General features: G+C 35.1%; 1 long non-coding RNA gene and 1 other non-coding gene across 2 annotated transcripts in view; one reads left to right on the forward strand and one right to left on the reverse strand.

Annotated features, from left to right (window-relative positions):
* LOC141494894 (uncharacterized) overlaps positions 1–23,166 on the reverse strand; it is a 273,864-nt gene that overhangs the window by 107,789 nt on the left and 142,909 nt on the right. The window lies entirely within an intron of this gene.
* On the forward strand, positions 15,740–15,880 carry LOC141496728 (U4 spliceosomal RNA). Its single transcript, XR_012471130.1, has one exon. It is a non-coding gene; the product is annotated as a U4 spliceosomal RNA (small nuclear RNA).

The following is a 23,166-nucleotide window of genomic DNA, read 5'->3' on the forward strand; positions in this document are numbered from 1 at the left end:
TATACCCTACTTGATCAATTGGTTAGTATGTTTCTACCTCTGTAGAATGTTTCACAACTATCTATATTTCTGAATTACCACTAACACCCTAATATAATCATAATTTCATTTTTATCTGAAATACTCTAATGGCATCCCAGTGGCCTTTACTAATTCATTCTATTCCCTCTTCAATACTTCATCCATACCACTGTCTGTCAAAAACATGGGTATAAATGAACTAACTACAGAAGCTCTCCATCCACCTATATATCACTGCATGCATTAAAGGTATTTTAATTTCTCCTATTTTTCTAAATAGACAGGCTGAAAACTTTTTTTTAGGTTTTCTGCAAGGTAAACTGGGTTAAGTGGCTTGCCCAAGGCCACACAGCTAGGTTATTATTAAGTGTCTGAGACCAGATTTGAACCCAGGTAACCCTGACTGCAGGGCCCGTGCTTTATCCACTATGCCATCTAGCTGCCTGTAGGCCAAAAACTTTTGAAGAATAGTTGATCTCATCTGGGAATCCATGCAATGTTCCCAGGATCTAATGCCATCAGCAAAACTGTCATCTACAAAGAGCAGCATCTACTGAACTTCACCATTTATAAAAAATTATTCTTCCAAATGGAGGAATAGCCTTTAGAATGCCTTAAACTTTTATAATGGTGGCAAACATGTTTGTTGAATGTAAAGATTCCTATTTTACTTCCAAAACATATCCCTAAAACTACCTGTAAAATAGTCTACTGTGGGTTTGCTTGAATTTTTTAAGAAAAAAAATTTTCTTTTTTATTCTCTATAATCATGAGACATATAATAGCAATTTTTCAAGAATCAAAAGTCCCAAGTACACCAGAGAAGAATGTGTGTGTGTGTATATATATATATATATATATATATATATATATATATACACATATATATATGTATATATATATATAGTGGATGGAGTAGGTAATAATTCATTATTGTATTTTATTATTTTTTGCATTACCTGCATCTCGGGAAAGCTGTCCCTTATAATATAGTTGTGGGGGGAGGGAGTAGAAGCATTCACAATTTCTCAAGCCTAATCAATATATTGACTAAATATGATATTATACAGTTTTCCATACTTGTAGTTCCCCTTTCCCACATCTGCAAAGACAGGATGGGTTTAAATGCTTATATTTCTTCCAGAGGGACAATTAAGGACATTGAAATGAAACAGAGTTGAATTTAAATTGTCATTTTTTCCTTTTTGCATAGTTGTAGTATATAATATATATATATATATATATAATTTTTCTACTTATTTTTAATTTTATTTTACCCCAATTCACACACACATACTCATACATACACACATCTTTTCATATTTTTCTGTACTCTTCATTTTCACTCTTATTTAGCGTGCAATTACTTATTGCACTCCTTTCAATAATTTAAATAACTATCTCCTACTAAATAAACTTTAATTTTGTGATTAAAATGCATATATGCCTTTTTTTCTATGACTTTTGAGTCAAAGGAGATTTTCCAATTGTTTTTCAAAATGATCAGGTGAACTCACAAATCCATGAATACAGTATATATGTATGTATGTTAGTTTTAAAAAAATCCAACTTCACAATTTAATTTCTCCAATATAGTGTGATTATTCAAAAATTGTTTTATCTGTTATAAAACATTAGCTTTGATTTGATTTCTGCCTCCTCTTCCTCCACCCTACTCCTTCCTTGAATTTAAAAATTATATTTAGTAATTATATAATAATATAATAATCAATTGTTCAATTAATGAAAAATTTGCTGATTGTATAAGTTTGTCACAGTAATGCTACAATTTATTAATAATCAGGAATTGCATAATAGACATGGAATGAAGTATGTTATCAGAAAGATAATGTATGGCAAGAAAACAAATTCCTAGGCTGTCCAAATTAAGGATGAGCTATAGCTGATGGACAGTTCATACAATTCAATTCCTACATTAAACACAATATACACAGTGCCAAGACATATAGAAGACTATTTCCTTGTGCACTGAGTGGACTAAACAAGGGAGATTCAAGGGAGAATTGATAAACTCATTCAATAAGAATTGATCTATCATATTCCTTTCAAATGCCAGATTTGCATTACACAATCTCTAGACCATCCAAAACAAACAAAAAAAAATCAAGATATTTTTAATTTATAGTTTTATTACACAAAGAAAGGATGGATTAAATTTTATTTAAGTAGATAGGATAGAGTTCTAGACTTGGAATCAATAACAAATAAGTGTGAAAATTTTCTCAGTAATTTGTTAGTGGCATGATACTGGACCAGTTAGATAATCTAAGTTTACTCATTTACAAAATCTGAGTAATAATATTGCCTGATTTACAAAGTTCTTTTGAGAATCAAATGATGTAATATAAAAATTTACTTTGTAAACATGAAAATGCTAAATGAATTTTATCTGTTATTATCAATATCAATAAAATATCAATAAAACATATATCAATTAAAATATTCATTTATCAAAGTTTCTTCATTTTAGGTGATTGAAGTTGATATGCATTTAGCACCGATGTGGATTTTGCTCTTGCATTACTTAAATTCTTTTCTTTGCCTTTATAGATATATATGTATTTTTCATATGTGTAATTTCAATTATTATTATTATATTTCACAGAAGAATTTAACAATGATTGAAATTGAGTTCAGTGGTACAAAGAACCTCTGTATGATGTTCTTTCTAATAACAATCAGAAGCTTCTCTGTAATGTAAACAGTTGAGAGCCATGTCCAGCATTATTGACTCAGGAGGTATTATGTTATTGACTTGAAACCTAGGTCTTCTGGGATATAAGGTCTGTTGCCTATCTACCATTTCAGTATGTTGAAATACATTTTGTTTATCCATTCCTCTTTGCTATAGTTTTTACTACAAATATTCTTAACCTAATCGCTTATTATATGGGTAAGATGTAAGAGAATTTTGGAAATTTGGAACACTGGAAAGCACTATTAAGTAGACTAATAAAATTAAATTTTCCCTTTTCTTCATTTTGATAATTTTACATATAATGTGGATTAAAAAATAAAAGGATTACCTTCTAGATGGAATATGACTTTAAATTAGAATTCCCAAGTGTGTTATAAAAATTCTGTATGGACTTGTGAAATAAAATATTTTGTGAATACTAACTGCTCAATAATTGCTTAATGATAAGAAAATTAAAAATTGACAAATGTCAGACTTCATAAATCAAGAATTAAATTAATTTATAAAGAGTAGAAGAAGTAAAAAATGAGATATACAGAGGAAAGCACTGAGTTTTAGGTATACTGTCCTTGGTATTAGTTATGTATGTGTTTCTCTTAACTTAGAAATAGCCTAGAACTTTTGAAAGGTGCTTACAATCTCTTTTGAAATGTAATTATCAGGTTTGTTGGGAGGAATTGTTCATTCCAAAAAAGCTTTATGTCCTTGGCATATTAAATGTCATTATAAAAGGAAGAAAATTTTAAACACAATTTATTTTTACATTTATTCCTAAAATACTTTAATAGATTTTGGAAAGTGCAAATCATAGAATATTTGCTATGACTTACCCTCCAATATATTAAAATAATCCTATTTCTGGCTATTGTGATAGTGAAAGTGATGGAAATTGTCATTACTTTCAATAGTAATAACAAACACAGATAAATAGTGTGAGAGAAATAGTGAACTTATAGTTAATTCCATTTTTACCAGTGGCATTTCAATGCTTGATAAAGGTCGCATGCTTTATTTCATTGTTAATATAGATAGTTCCTAGCTGAGCAAGAATTCTTAAACAGATATTCTGATTTCAAGTCCTTGCTTATTTCACTTGCATTACACTGTGGGAAACATATTCAAAATATATATTTATTTTTTCAAATACCTTCAGGCCATTGTGTATTATGTATGACTTCTTGAATTGACAACATTAAGGAATCTTAATGTGATAAATAAGAGTATGAATTTCCACTTCAATTAAAAAAAAACTGTGAAAAGATCTAAGGTAATCCCTGCTTAAACATGCAGAAACTATTGCATTTTCCTATCCTCCTCCCCTTCCTGAAGACCAACACAGTCAGATTTCTGCTAGATTAAAAGGTTGATATCAGTGAAATTGTTTTATCAAAAACATGGACTAAGCTAGCAACAATAAATTATTATTATTTTCTTTTCAGTGTTAACTCAATTTGTATGCAAAGCAAAAAGGAGAGAAAGCCAAGGGTCAGTTGAAGAGATTCCCTTCTGAATAGAAGCTAAATCAAATGTGTTATGGCTTATCCTGTAGCAGTAAAATTTTCTTAATCGGTACAAGACACTTTAAAATTGTTATGGTCAAGATAATCAAAACTGAGAAAGAACTACAGTCAGATCAGGTCAATGGTGAAAGAAGGGTCATTGAGAAGTGCTAAATCATTGGAAAAATTAGTGAGTACAGTGTTGAATTCAACATGTTTCCCAGGAGTGAATTATTACCTTGAATAGTCTCTTTTGAAATCTGTATTTCTTCAAAGGACCCAAAAAATAATTTCCACCTATCCCATACCTTTCTAAAAATGCTTGTCCTATGCATTGGAAGATTGGTATTGTGAGATGCTAGGAAAAAGAATATTCTATGAGGTAGATACACTTATTTTTCAATTCTAGAAGGATATTTCATTCATTCCATATGTGTTGGCTCATATAGTGACCAATTTCATGAGTTATTACAGCAAAAAAAATACATTTATAAAACATTGATAATGAACTCTCCAAATTTATTGGGGGAGAGGCTCTCGTATTCAAGTTTATTCTCAAATTCTTTCATACTAAAAAGGACCAGTCAGGGGTTGTTCTCTAAAGGAATAACTGTCAGTGATTAGGGTGCATTTCTAGAATATGTTGATGTCAAAATGATAAACTATAGTCAGTGAAAGCTGATAGAGTGGGATAAAGTAATGAGTATGCAATATAATATTAGGAAGACCAAGTTCAATTCTGGTTTTAGCAATTATTACACCTGTTACTTTTGGTAAGTCATTTTAAAATCTCTATAGCACAATTTCCAGTACTTACATGATAGCTGCCATTATTTTTTACCAAATATTGAATTATAAAGACAATATTGGTTTAGGATATATTTATATATTTTAGAGTGTTAATATTTTATTTGTTACAATTTTTACTGGATAAATAAGTCTGGAAATCTAATGCTAAGTAAATCTGGGTTGTCCTTTGTATTGAGGAAATATCACACTCAAAAATTAAATCAATTAATCAAGTATTTTTTGGATCAGCTATGTGTCAAACACTGTAAATAGTACAATGAGACCCTTTAGACAATTATGATGTAACCCCTGATTATTAGAAATTTACATTCTGTTTATATTTCCAAATCCAAAGTGACTCCACTAATTTCCAAGTCTTTATTTTTTGGTGATGACCATTTTCTTGATTTATTTTAGACTATGATACATTTATTTCTCTATTTTTTTCTTCATAGCACTTTCTTTTTTCTATAATTACATATATAGAAAATTTTCATCTTGCCATTTTATAAAATTTTTCTCCCTTCCTCCATTCCCTTCCACCAACCAAAGGCAGCAAATAATTGAATTAAGGTTATATATGCACAATATTATTAAATAATATTAAATATTAAATAATATTAAAAACATTGCCATATTAGTCCAGCTGTGAAATAAGAATTAGAAAAAATGAAATATTATGAAAATACAATCAAAAAATAAAAATATGAATATGTAGTAGCTTAAATTCTTTCATCTGAAAACTACATGCTCCTATATCTAGACCATAGATCAATTGTGGAATGATGTATTTTATTATTAATTTGACTCATACCTCTAAATATTGTAGAAATGAAAACTTCATCAAAAATACTGACTCCTAATGTTTCTCAGCTTTCTGTTTCCTTCTAAACTTGGTTGAATTGGTTTTGCTTGTGCAAAAACGTTTAAATTTAATATAATTTAAACCATCTATTTTATATCTATAATGATCTCTATCTCATTTTTGTCTCTCTCCATAGATCTGACAGGTAAATGATTCTTTACTCTCCTAATTGGTTTATGGTATCAACTTTTTTATCCAAATCATCTACCCATTTTGACCTTCTCTTGGTATGGGTGTGAGATGTTGATTCATGCCTATTTTCTACAATGTCCTTTTACAATTTTCCCAGCAGTTTTTGTCAAATAATGAATTCTAATTCTATAACCCAGAGGTTTGCAGTGTATCATATAGTAGATTGCTTAAATTATTTACTATGTTGTCCTTTGTACCTGACCTATTCCACTAATCTACCACTATTTCTGAGCTACCAACAGATAGCTTTGATGTTTGCTGTTTTATAAACATATAGTTTTAGATGTGGTAACAACTAGGCCACCTCCCTTTGCTTTACTTTTGCCATACATTCTCTTTTTATTCTTGATTTTTTGGTCTTCTACATAAATTTTGCTATTTTTTTCTAGTTCAGTAAAATGATTTTTGTTATTTGCCACGGCACTAAATAAATAGGTCATTTAAGTAGAGTTAACATTTTTTTGTTTTATTATCTTGCCTTACCTGTGAAGAAGTAATATTTTTCCAATTGTTTAGATCAGATATTATTTCTGTGAAAAGTATTTATAATTGAGTTCAAATAGTTCCTGTGTTTTTCTTGGTAAGTACACCTTCAAATATTTTATATTGTCTACAATGCTTTTTTTATACAGTTTTAAGTACTTATATTTTATTTTTAATTGATATTTTATTTTTTCCAAACACATTACAAAAGTTTTTCAACATTTATCTATATGCATATGTGTATTTTTAAGTTACAAAATTTTCTTCTTCCCTCCCTTCCTACCTACAATTCTTTAAATGAAATTTCTCTTTCTATATCTTGCTGTTGAGCTTTGTTGATAATAAATAGAAATTTTCAAGATTGTTGTGGCTTTATTTTATATCCTGCAATTTTACTAAAGTTGTTAACTATTTCAAATAGTTTTTTAGTTGATTCTCTAGGATTCAATAAGTATACCATCATATCCTCTGCAAACTGCAAAAATTTGCCTATTCTAATTCATTGAAATTTTTATTTTTCTCTCATTGCTAAAACAAATGTTTCTCATAAAATATTTATATAGTGGTGATAATGGGCATCCTTTTTTTACCCCAGTCTTATTAGGAATGCTACTAATTTATTCTTATTACATAAAAATAGATAAATATTATTATCATTTTAAGGAAGACTTCATTTATTCCTATGCTCTCTAGTGGTTTCAAATAACAACTGGGTGCTACATTTTATCAAAGGTGGACAAAATCTGTGTCATGGCCTCTTTGGCTTGTGGGGTCCAATACCGGGGTGAGGTCAATGTGGAATCTCCTTTCAGGATATCATAAAGAGGATACATCAAATCATCAGGAATAGGAACTGTAGAACGTATCCATTGTATGGAACCAATAAGTTTCTGGAAATCATTAAGGGTACTACATTTCTCTAAATTCACCTTTCGGGGTATTCTAGATGCCCTCCCTTCACTAAGGGTGTGACCAAGGTATTGATAAGGGCTAGTATCTTGTATTTTATGAGGAGCCACTTGAAGACCATATTTACTCAAGGAAAGGAGCATTTCTTTTGTTAATCCTTCTAGCTCCGTGGCTTGCTTAGTAGCCATGAGAATATCATCCATATAATGGATTATGATGGCCTTGGGGTACTTACTGCGCAGCGGGTGAACAATAGCTGCAACATATGCTTGGCACATAGTTGGACTATTGGCCATTCCCTGAGGTAATACAGTAAACTGATATCTGATTGACGGGCTTTGAAAATTTTTTGATGTTACCGAGAATGCAAATTTATCCCTATCCTCAGGGTGAAGGGGAATGCTATAAAAACAATCCTTAATATCTATTATCTTTATAACAAATTCTCTAGGTATAAAGGCAGGAGAAGGAAGACCCATCTGTAGCGGGCCCATAGGGACCATTCTTTTATTCACCGCCCGTAAGTCAATAAGCATTCTCCAGGTGCCAGCTTTCTTTTTTATTACAAATACTGGAGAATTATAAGGGCTGGTGGTAGGCTCAATTCTGTGTTGTAACAATAATTCCTTAACTATATCTTTTAATGCAGTGAGCTTCTCCGTAGAAAGGGGCCACTGTCCAAGTAATCTTTGGGCAGCTCACCATAACAGTAGCCCCTAGGAGTTTGTTGCCAAATGTTCAGGGGTGGTAAGATACAATTGTAACTGATGTAACAAATCTCTACCCCACAGGGCAGAGCCTAGTCCCGTAATCTTTAAGGGACGAATAAAACCACTTTGTCCTTCATAACTCCATCTTAAATGACGCTCTGCTTTTCTAGCCCCTTGGTGGCCTCCCACCCCCAAAATAGGGGTGGTAGATGACGTAAGTGGCCAAGAGGGGTCCCACTGTGCTGAATCAATAACAGAGACATCAGCTCCAGTGTCGATCATTCCTGACACTAATTTACCTTCTATATTTATATGTATAATAGGCCGTTGTGATCGGACTTCAGTGCACCAATTTACTTGTGGGACACTCTCAATCCATGGCAAAGATATTCCTCGGCCAATAGCCATGCCAGGGGGAAGGGTTACTGGGTAGTAGTGTGGGTTGGTAAGGTATACAGTAGTGTCACCAGATGGCAGTAGTTGGGTGTGGACAAGTACAGGAGAATATCCTGTAGCACCCACTATTAGTTGGGGAAATGTGGCCGGGACCACTTCTATAGAGGCAGTACTCCAGGGGGTGATTATTAATGAATCCTCTTCCTTTCCCTGCTCAGCAACTGTTAGAATAGTTTGACCTAGATCCTCTCGTTCTGTAGTTCCCTCTGATATCGCTCCTGCAACCCTTTTGGTTCCGGGTCTGGCCCCATGGGCATCTCTGAGGCTACTGTAATCGGATAGGCTCTGGTGTCGGGGCCCCCACGGGGAGGGCCCCTCCTCCCGTTTCCCGGAACCAATGTTTTCTTAGATCTACAGAACTCTGCCATATGTCCGCCTTTTCCACAGGAATAGCAGGTGGGCTGTTTATTGCCCTTCTTTTGACCTGCAGGACACTGTGCCTCAAAATGCCCTTCTTTTCCACAATTAAAACAAACGCCCTTTCGTTGTTTAAGGCCTTCACTAATCCCCTGAGCTATGGCTATCTCCATGGCTTGGTGTTCTCTACTTTTAGGGGGGGCCTCTAAGAGGCGCTCGATTATATCACTTATGGAGGGATTAGCGCCCAAACCAGTCAAAAGCTGTTGATATTCAGGGCGAAGACCCTCTTTTACCAACTGCGGAATAAGCAGTTTGGAACCAGCTGCGTGTCCTAAAACACGTACGACTGTTTCTTGTACCCTGCTGATAAAATCTATAGGGGTTTCATTGGCTTGTTGTTTAAGACCAATAAATTTCTCCCTTTCTGCCCCTTGGGCTTCTAGCTTCCCAAAGGCTCTGACACGGCAGAGTTGGATAGCTGCGAATACCATAGGCTGTAAATGTATTTGGTCTCCAGGTCTTTTCCATCTTCCTGTCCCTGTAATCATCTCATAAGCCTCATCAGGGTTGGTGATACCTCTCTCCTCTATATACTGTTCTGCCTCTCTCTTTACAAGGGCAGTAAAAGTAACTGCTTGTCCTGGGGTGAGCACTGCACCTGCAACCTCTTGCCAATCATAAGGGGTCCAGGGCCATGCAGCAGTGGCATTAGTTAATAAATGTTTCACATATGGTGAAGAGGGGCCGTACTTGGCAACAGCTTCCTTGAGGTCTTTCAATACTTTAAAAGGAACTGGCTCATGACGGCGATTGCCACCCTGGCCATCATCAAAAACAGGACAAAGAGTTGGAGTAATACCCCAATCTTCCCAATCTACAATTTCCCCTTCTTCAGCAGCTGCTTTAAGACTGCGTGCTATGAGACTTTCTGGAGCAGGACCCCTAGAAGAGCCAAAGGTGAAACTGGCTCGGTGTTTCAGAGACATAGCGGACAGAGAGGTGGAGACTTCTTCCTCATCTGTCTCTGCCTGTGGGTGTGGCCTAAACACTTCCTCCGTTCTCAATGTTTGCTGCGCCACAGTCCTGGGTCTTAATTTCTGCTGCGCCACAGCCCTGATTCTAACTTCCTCCATATTCTTCCTAGCTCCATATTTATTATGTTTCTTATAAGTTTCTCTAAGTTCTGCCCAAGGATAAATCGGAGGAGGATTATTACAACCCTCCTCCTCAGAAGATTCTCCTAATGATTCTCCCACTTGTGTGCCAATTGTTTCTCGCCCACAGGGACGAGGACCCCCCCTGTAACATTGTATTTATGAGAGAATAAAAGGAGAAGTCCTGGTCAGTTAGGATTCCAGGGCATGACTCATCAAAAGAAGCCAACTGTTGCCCAACTGTCTCCCAGTTCTCTTTGGTAATCCCTGAATGTTCTAACCAAGGGGAGAACCCCCACACCTTATCTACAAATTCACGGCACTGCTTAATATGTGGCTTAAATTGATGCCGCTTACCTAATTTATATAACTGACAAGCTAGAACTGCCTTTTCTTCGGGTCTAATCAGGGGAAAACCCATTCCCTGCCCCATAACTTCGTCCCAGATTAATCTCAAATTAATCTGAGGCTGTCCAGCTCTTCTCCCTGTTAAGGGAGGCCAGGCGGAAATTCCCTTGGTCCCTATTCGGGGCGCCAGCTATCCTGAGGGAAACTTCGGAGGGAACCAGCTACTAGATGGTTCGATTAGTCTTTCGCCCCTATACCCAGGTCGGATGACTGATTTGCACGTCAGGACCGCTACGGACCTCCACCAGAGTTTCCTCTGGCTTCGCCCTGCCCAGGCATAGTTCACCATCTTTCGGGTCCTAACACGCACGCTTATGCTCCACCTCCCTGGCGGGGCGGGCGAGATGGGCCGGTGGTGCGCCCTCGGCAGGACGGGATGAAGGACCGAGGCCTCGGGATCCCACCTCGGCCGGTGGCTGCTGGCCTTCACCTTCATTGTGCCACGGGTGGCTTTCGTGCGAGCCCCTGACTCACGCGTGGTGTCATGAGTCTATAGTTCAATTTGATCCTGAGCAACCTATATTTGCTACCATTTTAAATCAAAGGTCACATATTGGTTGTCTCTATCAAAAGCAAGGTGTCCTAGAATGGCAATATTTCCAGAGAAGTAAAAGAAGCATCCCTTGTAAATTTACGATGCTGGCCAATTTATTCCTAGCTATGTCTGATCGTTGTCTTTGTATGTTTGGAAAATATCCTGTTTTAAATATTTGTGCTTCTGAAGGTGCTCTTTGTTATTTTACTGACTCTATCCCTGAATGGGCTGATAGCACATCTTTTAACCTGTTTTTCCACTTGTGGAGTTCCTACAGCCATAAAAACAGATAATGGCCCTGAATATTCTTCCAAGGCGTTTGCAAACTTTTGTCAAGAATTTTCCATTTTACACAAAACTGGAATTCCATATAATCCCACTGGTCAGGCCATAGTTGAACGTGCTAACCGCACCCTTAAAACCCTCCTCACTAAACAAAAAGGGGGAGTCAGTGGTCGTGGCCACCTTATATATATACACAATTAGCACAGGCCGTATACACCATGAATTTTCTTCAATTGAGAGATGATAGTACCTCCCCAGCTTTGCGTTTTTTCGCAGGAACTTCACGAACACTCCACACACACACAACTAGCCATCCCTCTCCCTGCCCAATAGGCAACCTAGTACTGTGGAAAATCCCAGATGGCCAATGGCATGGCCCAGGCTCGGTAATTATAAATGGACAAGGGTATCTTTGTATTCAACCAGATCCAAATCCGGATGGCAAAGAAAAGGAGAAACCAGTTTGGGCTCCAACCAAGTGGGTCAGAGACCTCGGAGCAAAAGCGTGAGGTGATTGATCTTGCTTTCAATATCATAAATTTTGCTTTCTCACTTTATGAGGAATTCCAAATTCAGGATCTTTACCAACGACAAGGATATTTGGCATCTGTATTGCAGAACTTCTTGACCCAGCAATCATCCATGTGGACCACCCAAAATCATATAAATTGGGCACTTCAAAAGGAAATAGATGCTTTGGCCCCTGTAGTAGTTTACATTGGGAATGAGCTTGCTTACCATGAATTGATAACCCAAATTCCTTGTCCCTATAGATATAAACCATTGTGTGTCACTCCATTACAGGTAAATCTTACCAACTCTTCTTTTGTTGGTTCATGGCTTCGGATACGGGCTGCATTACAGGGTACACTACTATCTCATAATGCTTCATCAGACATTCATCAGTTAGCCTTATTGCTTCAAGAACTGAGAAATATTTCGACTGATTTTTCAAATCATCAAACTGCTGCCTTTAATATTGCTAATTATCTCAAGCATTTACAATTTTTACAGTGGTTATTCAGCTGGATAGGTCCTGTTGCCATATTATTTCTCCTTTGTATTTTTGGCCCCTGCTTGATACGGTTTTTAATATCCCTAATGAAGACTGCCTTGAACAACATCAAGGCAGATACCATGTCTCTTATTCATCACACTCCTTGTTCAGCACCAATTTAAATATTTATTATCCACCGTTTTGCATCTCATCTTTCCTGGTGAAAGCAACTGCAGGAAGCGCTTTCTCTAAGGATTGAGGCCTTCTGCCAGAACTGTCCTATATTACTGCAAAATAGGAAGAAGAATGAACATCACCAGTGCTTGTACTTATAACTACATTTTTTGTGTGCTAGAATAGTTAAAATTATATTTTATAGAGTTATTTAAGAATGCATTCAAATTTTATATTAATTGGTTATTTAAAAATTCTTAATAAATTTATATAAGAGGTTCCTCAAGACATTCTAATTGATTCTAAAAGTTATTTTTTCTTGACCGGTCTTATGTGTAGTTAAACTTCAATGAGACATTTTCACATCTCTCTACTGGCCTGGAGGGATAGGAAAATGTTCCTATATTCTGGGATTGATGCCGGCCAGGGCATCAATCACAGCTTGGTTAAAAATGATTGTTTTCTGTGAGTTCGTACATATGTGTATGTGTGCTTAATTCAGATCTGAAATAATTTTATTATTATAGGATATTAAGACTATGATTATTTCTATCCTGCCTCTTTTGCTACATATGCTTGCTGCAAAAATACGCTATCAAAGGCTGACCCTCGTGCTCTTCTCCAGAATCCCAGAGAACGACCAAAAATGGACACTACCCCTGTCTAAACAAAAAGGGGGAATTGCTCTGGACCCAGCTCCGGACCTTGGCCACCTATGGGTTAGGAGACACCTGGGGGTGTGAACCCGCCCACATGGGTGCTGGGAACGCCCCAGTAACAGGAGTGGCTCCGCCCATGAGGGAGGAACAGGGGAGGAGCTCGGGGGAGGAACAGAAGACTAGAGAAGGGAGGGGACTGGGGAAGAGGAGAGCTTTTTTTCGCTGCTATGTAAGCAATAAAGACCTGCTTGTTAGACTGCAACCGGGTGTTCTGTCCAGTTATTGCCCTCCTTCCCCAAAGGAGGGTCCCTGCGTCGGAAGACCGACGGGTCCGTGACGTCCGAAGACCGGGGAAAGGTATGGATCCAGGCGAAGGCTCGGGATAGGTCCCCGAGCAAAAGATTTTCTCAGTATCTATTGAAATAATCATATTATTTCTGTTAATTTTGTTATTGATATAGTAAATATTTTTCTGTTTGCTTTCCTAATATTGAAACACCCTGCATACCTCACTGATCTAGTTTATTAATCCTAGTAATAACTTCTTATTTCTTTGCTAAATTTTATTTTAAAATTTTAGAGCAATATTCATTAGGGAGATTTGATCTACAATTTTCTTTGTCTATTTTCATACTTTCTGATTTAGGTATCAGCACCACGTTGAAGTCATGAAAGGAATATGGTAGTGTTGCTAGAGAATTGATGTTACCAATTAATATTGAGAGGTGTTGATGGTGAAAGGATTAACTTTTAGCTGTGGTGTTTGAAAGAGCTCGTGATTTATTATACAAGCCTGCAAGGTTTACATATTAAAACCTTTTCTCCTCCTAGGGAAAGAACTTTGAAGACAGGCTAAATAACATAAAGTTAGGTGAAGACAGAGAGAGATCGAGAGAGAGGGAGAGAGAGAGAGAGAGAGAGAGAGAGAGAGAGAGAGAGAGAGAGACAGAGAGACAGAGAGACAGACAATCAGATGGAGAGAGACAGTCAGATGGAGAGAAACAGCGAAGAGAACTGACTGGGCTGATACTCTTGCATGTCTGTGCACCAGGAGGGGAGTTTAGGCCAGACTTATAGTATTGCCCACACCCTGGGTATAGAAGTGTCAGGAGTGTATGGACAAAGGGGGAAAGGTAAAAGACTGGAAAAGCTTGGGGGCGGGGTGGATGGTGGAATGAAGTGAGGTTGGGAATTTGTATTCAACAAAGCAACAATAGGAGTCAATTTACATCATAGGCGCAGATAACATTTATTACTAGATAGATATATTCTATATTTCTACTCAGCCAGAATTTAATAGTAAAAAAAGACTGCAATATTTATTTCCAATTACAGTGTTCCCTATAACCATAGTCTCCTGAATCAATAGAACTCTTTTTTTCACCTATTTTTTCAAATAGTTTATATAGAATTGGAATTAATTATTCCTTAAATCTTTGGTAGAATTCACTTGTAAATCCATCTGGCCTGGAGGATTCTTTCTTTATTTTTTTACTTATTCAATTTGTTTTTCTGAAATGGGATTTCTTAAGTATTTTATTTCATCTTCTGTGAATCTGGTTAGTTTATAGTTTTGTAAATGTTCATTCATTTCAGAAAGATCCATGTCAGATTTGCTGACATGTGGTTAGGTAAAATAACTCTGAATTCATATTTTAATTTAATATTACATTATCTATGTTACCTTTTTAAAAGATGTAGTTTCCTTTCTTATCCTTTTTAATTAAATCTATTTTTTCTTTTTGCTTTGACTGAGATTAGAATTGCTAGCCCTGTTTTATCTTTTTTTTTTCTACTTTGGCAGAAGAATAATCTATTCTGCTCTAAACTTTTACCCTTACCCTATATGTATCTCTCTACTTGAAATGTGTTTATTGTAAATAACATATTGTAGGATTCTGGTTTTTGGTCCACTCTGCTATCATCCCATTCACATTTACAAATATGATTACTAAGTCTCTATTTCTCTTCCTTTTCCCATTATTATTCCTCATTGGTGTTTTGCCTCTGACTGTTCCCTCTTCTCTTTCCTTCTCCCTTTCCCCTTCTTTTTGTTATCATTTATTTTTTTCTGTACCTTTACCTTCACATTCCCCCTCCCTTTTATCAATTCATTTTTCTGCTTTCTTTCCCCTTCCCCCATTACTTCCCTTTAGGGTAAGATAAATTTCTAAATATAGTTGCTAATGTATGTTATTCCCTCTTTCAGTCAAGTTTGTTAAAAGATTTATCTTGTGATCACAGCTTCCCTTCTTTCCTTATCTGATAAGTCCCTAGTGTCTCTTCTGTCAGTGTTATTTGTACTCTAATGCCTCACTTTCCCCCAGTGTGATCCTTCTTTTTGCATTTTAATTGTTTTACTTCTACAAACTCTGTGAAGGTATATTTCTTTTATCTGTCCTTTGGAAGTAGAATCCTTAAGAGTTGATTGATTTATAAGCATTATAACATCATAATCACTTCTTAGTCATAGACTCTGATCAAGGACATTCCCCTCAATTTTCTCATAAGGAATACAATTCTCAGCTTTGCACAGTGGCAGTACCATAACCAATGAGATTTATTTGGAGTCCAATTATTGTTAATTGAAAACTTTTCCCAATGCCCCACCAAAACAACTTGAAATATTATCAACACTGGTAATTTTTGACAGTTTCTATAGAGACTGGATTTTCGAATTTAAAAAAAAAAGTTCATTTCCTCTGCAAAAAAATGCAAATTTCAAGAACCATAAGTATCATCAAATTATTTTAAATTTATATCCATTCCCTCTTCCAAAGTAAACTCCCATCAATTATCCTTATAGAAATACAAACCACATGAACTAAATTATCATGTAAAGCAAAAACATTTTGTAATTGATTTATATCCACACCCTCTAAGAATACTCCCTCCAACTGGCAAAAATAATTTTACCCTCATACTGTAATATCAGCTAAAGTATCAGCACTTTCATTATCAATCTGTACCCACAACCTCTAAGTAAAAGAATATCCTAAAATAGCCTAAAATAAATATATTTCTCAAGAGTTTTTTGTCTTTCCTATATATAGTTTAATATTATTAACTAACATTTCCCTTTTCTCTTTACCTTTTTACACAGTTTTTGAATTGTGTCTTTGAAGATCAAATTTTCTCTTCAATTCTGGTCTTTTATCAGGTAAAGTCTTGAAAGGATGAAAGTCCTCTATTTCATTGAAAAATCCAGCTTTTACCGCTGAATGAATATGTTTAATTTTGCAGGGTATTTGATTCATGGTAGTAATCCAAGCCCTCCTATTCTTTGATGTTGACTCTGATAAATCATTTGCATTCTTATCTGTGATTTGCTGATTTTTAAATTACTTCTTTTTGACTATTTGCAGTTCTATTCTTTAATTGAGAATTATGAAATCTAGCTACAATATTCCTTTTAGTATTTATTCTGGGATCTCTTTCTGGGAGTGATTGATGCATTCTTTCAAAAACTATTTTCTCTTCCTTTGCAAGGATATTAGGGCAGTTTTCCATTATAATTTCCTGAAAGATATTGTCTAAGCTATTTTTCTTTTGGTTTTTATAAGGCAATGTGTTAAGTGACTTGCCCAAGGTCACACAGCTAGTGTCTGAGGCTGGATTTGAACTTATATCCTCCTGACTTCAGGGCCAGTGTTCAAACCACTGTACCACCTAACTACTCCAGGCTCTTTTTCTTATCATGACTCTCAGACCTAGAATTCATAGCTTATCACTCCTGGACCTATTTCCTAGGTTGGTCATTTTGCCTAAGATTTACTTGCATTTTGTTCTATTTTTCAGTCTTTTAGTTCTGTTTGATGAAATCTTCATTCTTCAAAGAGTCATTAGTTTCCATTTGTCCAATTCTAATTTTTAGGGTTTTACTTTCTTAAGTTAGCTTTTGTATTTACTTTTCCATCTGGTTAATATTGCTTTTAGATGAGTTGTTTTCCTTTTACAGCTGGCTAATTTTAGTTTTTTCCCATGGGTCATATTTACTTTTTTAAAAACTTGGTTCTTTTTCCATGTGTCCAATATAGTTTTCTTCAATCAATTTTTCATAATTCTGCATGACTTTCATTTCTTTTCTTCAATTTTCTTCTTCTTGTCTTTGGGTTTTTAAATCCATTTTGATTTCTTTCAAGAGGTTTTCTTTGTATTTGAGACCAATTCCTAAACCTCTTTGAAGCTTCTTCACATGTATGCATTTTGTCACTATTTCCCCTTCTGAAATGGCATTTTTATCATCCCTATCACAATATTGGCTAGCTATAGTTTTGTATTTATGAGTTTTTGATTTGGAGGTTTGGTTTTTTTTGCTCATTTTAATAGTTGAACTTTACTCCTGAAATAAAAGAGGTACAGTTCTAAGTTTTTAGTACAATGGTTGGGGGACTGGTCCCTGAAATATCACTTTCTTATGGTGTTTGAGGTAATAGTTGTTCATTCTGTGCTTTAGGGTTGCCTGATTCAGTCCCACCAATTTCATTATTGTTCCTGTGCTTGAACTTTGTCTTCTGAGATGTGATTGAAACCCTTGCTGCTGGCCTTGCTAAATTGAGACCTTAGCTGACCTGTGACTAAAGGTCTCCTGGCTGCTTTCCCAGTTCTGACTACACTGAGTTAAACTCCTCTTTTATCCATTTGAGACTGATCTTTGATGAAGTTCCCCCATGATATCTTGAGTTAAGAACTTATTTTATTCTGTTTTTCCTTTTTTTCTTTTTTCTTTTTGATGGGTTCTATTGCTTGACCATCTATTTAAAGGCTTCATTAAAATTTGTTTCAGGAAGAGTTCCAAGAGTTTCCTAGCTCCATATCATCATCTTGGCTCCCATTACTTGATTTTTCAAATTCTTTTTGACTCTTCCAATGAGACTTAAAAGACTTGAGAAAAATTCATATTCCCCTTTGAGACTTCATGTGTAGCCATTTTTCCATTTACTTAGGAGTTTGCATTTTGATCTTCCCTATAATACATAATACCTTTCTATGTTTAAGGCTCTTTTTTGTTTTGTTTTTCTTCATTTGAAAAAGTTTGCTCTTGAGGAACAAAGTTCACTCTCCCAAGCTTCTTTCTCTGGTCACTGCTTTTTATTTTTATTTATTTTTTTTTTTTTTTAGATCAGTGCTTCAGGAGTTGCTAGCTTGTTAACTTTGCTGGAGAGGCAAGACCTATTCACATCTATTGAACCAGGATTTCAAGTCTCATAATATGCCCTCTGTGCTGGGGTTGGAGGCCTAACAGCTGGCCTGCTGTGTCCCTGGCCTATTGAGCTGGGACTGGGTTGGGGGGTATATGTTGTTAATATGTACCCTTGGCTTCACCTTGCTATGCCAGTTGCATTTCCCTTTTAACCACGTGAGACACACTTTTTCTGAATTTCTTGTAATGTAACTTGAGCTTGAAAATTCTGGCTTCTGTCACTCCAGAATTTACTTAGAGTCTTGATTTAATGTGATTTCTGATGGAACTTGAAAAGAGCTCAGGTAACTTCCTGGTTTCTCCCCATCATCTTCCATTTTCTTTGTTCATTTTTCTACAAACGTTTTTCCTCTTTGTTTCTTCTTCTTATACTGTTTCCTATAACTTCAACAATTTCCCCTTTCAATAAATTACTAGAATGAAAAATTAATAAATTGGGTACATATGGCTTATTCATATTTTGTTGAAATAATAAATATCCAATATGATTCCTGTAGACAACATGGATGAATGTGAAAATTATGGCACTTTAGAACTACTGGATCTAAAGTAACTTTTGGGGCAGCTAGGTGTCACAGAGGATAGAGCACTTTCCCTGGAGTCAGGAGGACCTGAGTTCAAATCCGACCTCAGATACATAATAATTACATAGCTGTGTGGCTTTGGGCAAAGCCACTTAACCCCATTGCCTTGCAAAAACTTAAAAAAAAAGTATAAAGTAAGTGTTTTATTTTGTTTGCTTATTTGTCTGTGAACTTTGCTTTTGCTTTTGTTTTTATTTTTAGTGTTTTTTCCCCTGAAGCTAAGTTTAGACAAGCAGTGAATAGGGAATCAAATGCATTGAAATGCTTATGGGTAGAATATTTCAAGTTTATTTTCAAAAATAGATTATAATTTATAAATTACTACTAATTAATTAGTTATCTTTCTCTGACTCCACATTTAGTTTTGTACCAACAATTGGTCAGAAAGATATCCCATGTGGCAGTGAAAATATTCCTAAATCTCAAATACACTGTTTCCCCTAAAGCTGGACTTTTTATGTCACAGACAATAAGAAAAGAAAGCCAGTAGTTCAAGCCCATGTTCTAGGATGACCTCCTTGACTTTTTTTTAGGTTTTTTGCAAGGCAATGGGGTTAAGTGGCTTGCCCAAGGCCACACAGCTAGGTAATTATTAAGTGTCTGAGGCCTGATTTGAACTCAAGTATTTCTGATTCCAGGACTGTTGCTCTATCCACTGTTCAACCTAGCCACCCCACCTCCTTATCTTTTTGAAGAAAGATGAGTTCAACATTCATAAGAAATATTTTCAACATGATAGCTAATAACTCTTTGAGGTTATCTTAAAAAAAAAACAACATCTCTAGTGTAGTGATCCAGGACCTGTTCTAGTTGACATTTTTATCAATGTCCTGCATTAATGTATAAATGGACAGGTCATCAAATCTGCAACTAAGTCAAGATTCAGAAAAAAGAATTAATATTCTGAATGACAGTGAAAACCCTAAATCACTTGATTTCCTGGAATGACCCAAAACAAATTCAAGACTCCTCCTTTGTTAACCTTCCTGCTTAAAAGTTGATAATCCAAATTTGTGATTATTGTTGCTTTCTTTATATCTCCAGAGTTAAACCTGGAAGAAAGTAAAAGCTTAATAAAGGTTTCTCAATTGAGTAATTGACTCTTCTTTAGTTTAACCTGGTCTGTACATTTATTCCTTTCTGAATCTTCTCGTATTCTTTCTCCATATACAGTCAATATTCAATTCCAACTCCAAAGCACTTGAATCTTTCCCATTCTCTCTCTATGCAAGCATCACCATATATTTAAAGCTGTTATCCTATCTTATTTGGCAACAAGCATCACTATATACTTAAAGCTGTTTTCCTATCTTATTTGGCAAAATCATATTATGAAAAAATATTCTTTCTTACCTATCTGTAATCTCTGTCTTCTCTATTTCTTCATATTACTATAAAATTAATACATTTGAAAGAAAGGTCCAAAGGCATAATCCTTCTCCCTTAAAATCTGCAGTGTCTACTGTTACCTCTTAAAAAGTACAAATCTCTGCTTTGCATTCAAATTCCTTAACAATCTAGTTCCAATCTGTATTTTCTGAAGGATTTCATATTATTTAGTGTCTGTATTCTATATTTTAGTCAATGAAACTGCTCGTTATGATTTACACTCAAGACCCCATTCTCTTCATCAATGCCTTTGCAAAGATCATCTTCTTTGTCTAAGCTTAAATGTCATAATACCTTTCCTAACCCCGGTTTTTGTTAGTATTCAATCCTTCCATTATATCATATTTACTCTTTATAGACTTTGTGTACAAGTTATTTCCATCTAGTACATCATAAAGTCTTAGAAACAATCACTGTTTCCCTTTTTTTTTTACATTTTAGCAAAACATTGAGGAAAGATTAAATTCAGTAACATTTATTATATGTCTATTATGCTTCAGTTGCTGTGCCAAGATCTGATAATACAAAGAAAGACAAAAGCCATCCTTGATTTCAAAAAAGTTCAGTCTAATAGGGGAAACTGCATACAAACAGCTAAAGATATAAATGGACTAGGCTTGAGATGAAGTGATGCCAATCATGATGCCTTCATTCTTTCTTTTTAGGTTTTTTGCAAGGCAAATGGGGTTAAGTGGCTTGCCCAAGGCAGCTAGGTAATTATTAAATGTCTGAGACTGGATTTGAACCAAGGTACTCCTGACTCCAGGGCCGGTGCTTTATCCACTGCACCACCTAGCCACCCCTGATGCCTTCATTCTTGAAGATTATGACATCAGAGACATGATGCCATGACATAGATGTCTTTGAAATCAAAATTAGTGCAAGAAGATAAAATTTGATATTAATACCCAACTTTTATTAAAAATAAGTCTCACATTTACCATTGTATGGCTAGACATTAATCTGTCTGCATTAAAAAAAAATGTGGCAACAGTGTGAGAGACATAAACTATCTCACATAAGGCAACATTCATAAAAGCACAGTGTACAAAATTAAAGGTGTTAATACTAATGACATCAACTGCTTTGAAAGAACATACCTGCAGATCTGTCTATAGTGATTTTTGGAAAGTCAGTGATAAACTGAAAAATAAACAAAGAAGAAAACCCTGCTTTAAAAAAGTAGTATTCCAAAGGAAATGGTTGTGTAATTTGAGTTTCAGTTGGAAAGTTAAAGATTTTGCAGAGGATTTGGTAACTTTCTTGTGAACATGAATTAAACTTTGTCTGCTTGGCCCTAGAGGGAAGGGCATTTGAAATGTCAGTTGTAAAGAAGAAATTTTATATTGATATATGGAAGAAACTGCAAATAATTAAAGCTATTCGAAAGTGAAATTGGATATCTTGCCAGTCAATGGTTTTTTCTCTTATTGTAAGTCTTCAAGATAATGGTAACTGATAATTTCTATATAATATACAAAATAGATAAATATATAAACATTTGGATGATAAATAGATTTTTAAAGTAATGGTTAGGTGCCAGTCACAGAGATAAATACTAGAATATAAATCCAAGCAAAAATGTCAGTTCCTATCTTTATGGAGCTAATATTGTAGTGAGAGGACACAATAGATTAAAGAGAGGAAGGTGAATGGAATGGTACCCATGCAGACCCATGGGAAAATCTGGAGAATCAGGAGCAGTACAAGGAGAAGTGAATATAGATGATCTAGGTATAAGTGAGTTGGAATAGATGGTCTCTGAGATTTCTTTTAATTCTATGATTCTGTAAATTCCAAATGGAGAGGGGGGAAATAAGGAAGAACAAAAGAAGAAAAGAAAAAAAAGGAATACCCCCTGTTAAACCCTTCAAAGTAAATGTGAGTACCTGAATCCTTTAGGTATAATTAAATGTTTAGTTGACAATAAACCAAGTTGCTGTTAGTTTACAGAGAAACATAAATCATGCAATCTCTATATTGAAGGGACCTTAGGTGGTAATAAAAGCCACCTAATCCCTAACTAGAAAAAATGATATTTCTACATAAAAGAAATCATACAGCTTTGGTTTGGAGCCCTCTAGTGGAAAAATACCACTATCTTTTAAGACAGTTCATTCCATTAATGACAGATCTGATAAGTTGGTTTTTGTTGTTGTTTTTGGTTGTTGCTATTGTTGCTGGGTTTTTTCCTCTCTATAATTGAACTACCTCTCTTGAAACTTTTCACCCATTACTCTTGGTTCTTTCCTCCAGGGTCAAAGCTGAAGAAATTCATTCCATTTTCCCTGTTACAAATTTTCAAATATTCTAAGGCAAATATCCAAAGTCTGTTTTCTCCAGGTAAAGCATTCAATGTGCTTTCTTATTTAATAACAAACATTTTTGTCCTCTCCATCTATTGCCATCAGTTTAGAAAGAAAAAGAAAATCTTTTAACAATTTTGAATGATAAAGCAAAAATCCCACATCTTTACATTGCCTTTGGCCAAAAAAAAAATATGTGTAATTAAGCATCTTGAAACAATAAATTGTTTATCAGGAAATTAGAAATATGTTTCATTTTTAGTCTTCTAAAATTATGTTTGGGAATTACAAATATCATATTTCTTATGCTTTTCAAAGTCATTTATTTTATACTGTTGCTGCTGAATAAATTTTATTCCTAGTTCTGTTCACTTTTGTGTGAAGGGGTACAAATCTATTCTGGAAAGCAAATTATAACTCTTACCTAATGGTCTAACCTGTGTATACTCTACCACATATACTAATATAT

The sequence above is a fragment of the Macrotis lagotis genome, chromosome 8 (assembly GCF_037893015.1).
Source record: "Macrotis lagotis isolate mMagLag1 chromosome 8, bilby.v1.9.chrom.fasta, whole genome shotgun sequence".
In the NCBI taxonomy this organism is placed as follows: domain Eukaryota; kingdom Metazoa; phylum Chordata; class Mammalia; order Peramelemorphia; family Peramelidae; genus Macrotis; species Macrotis lagotis.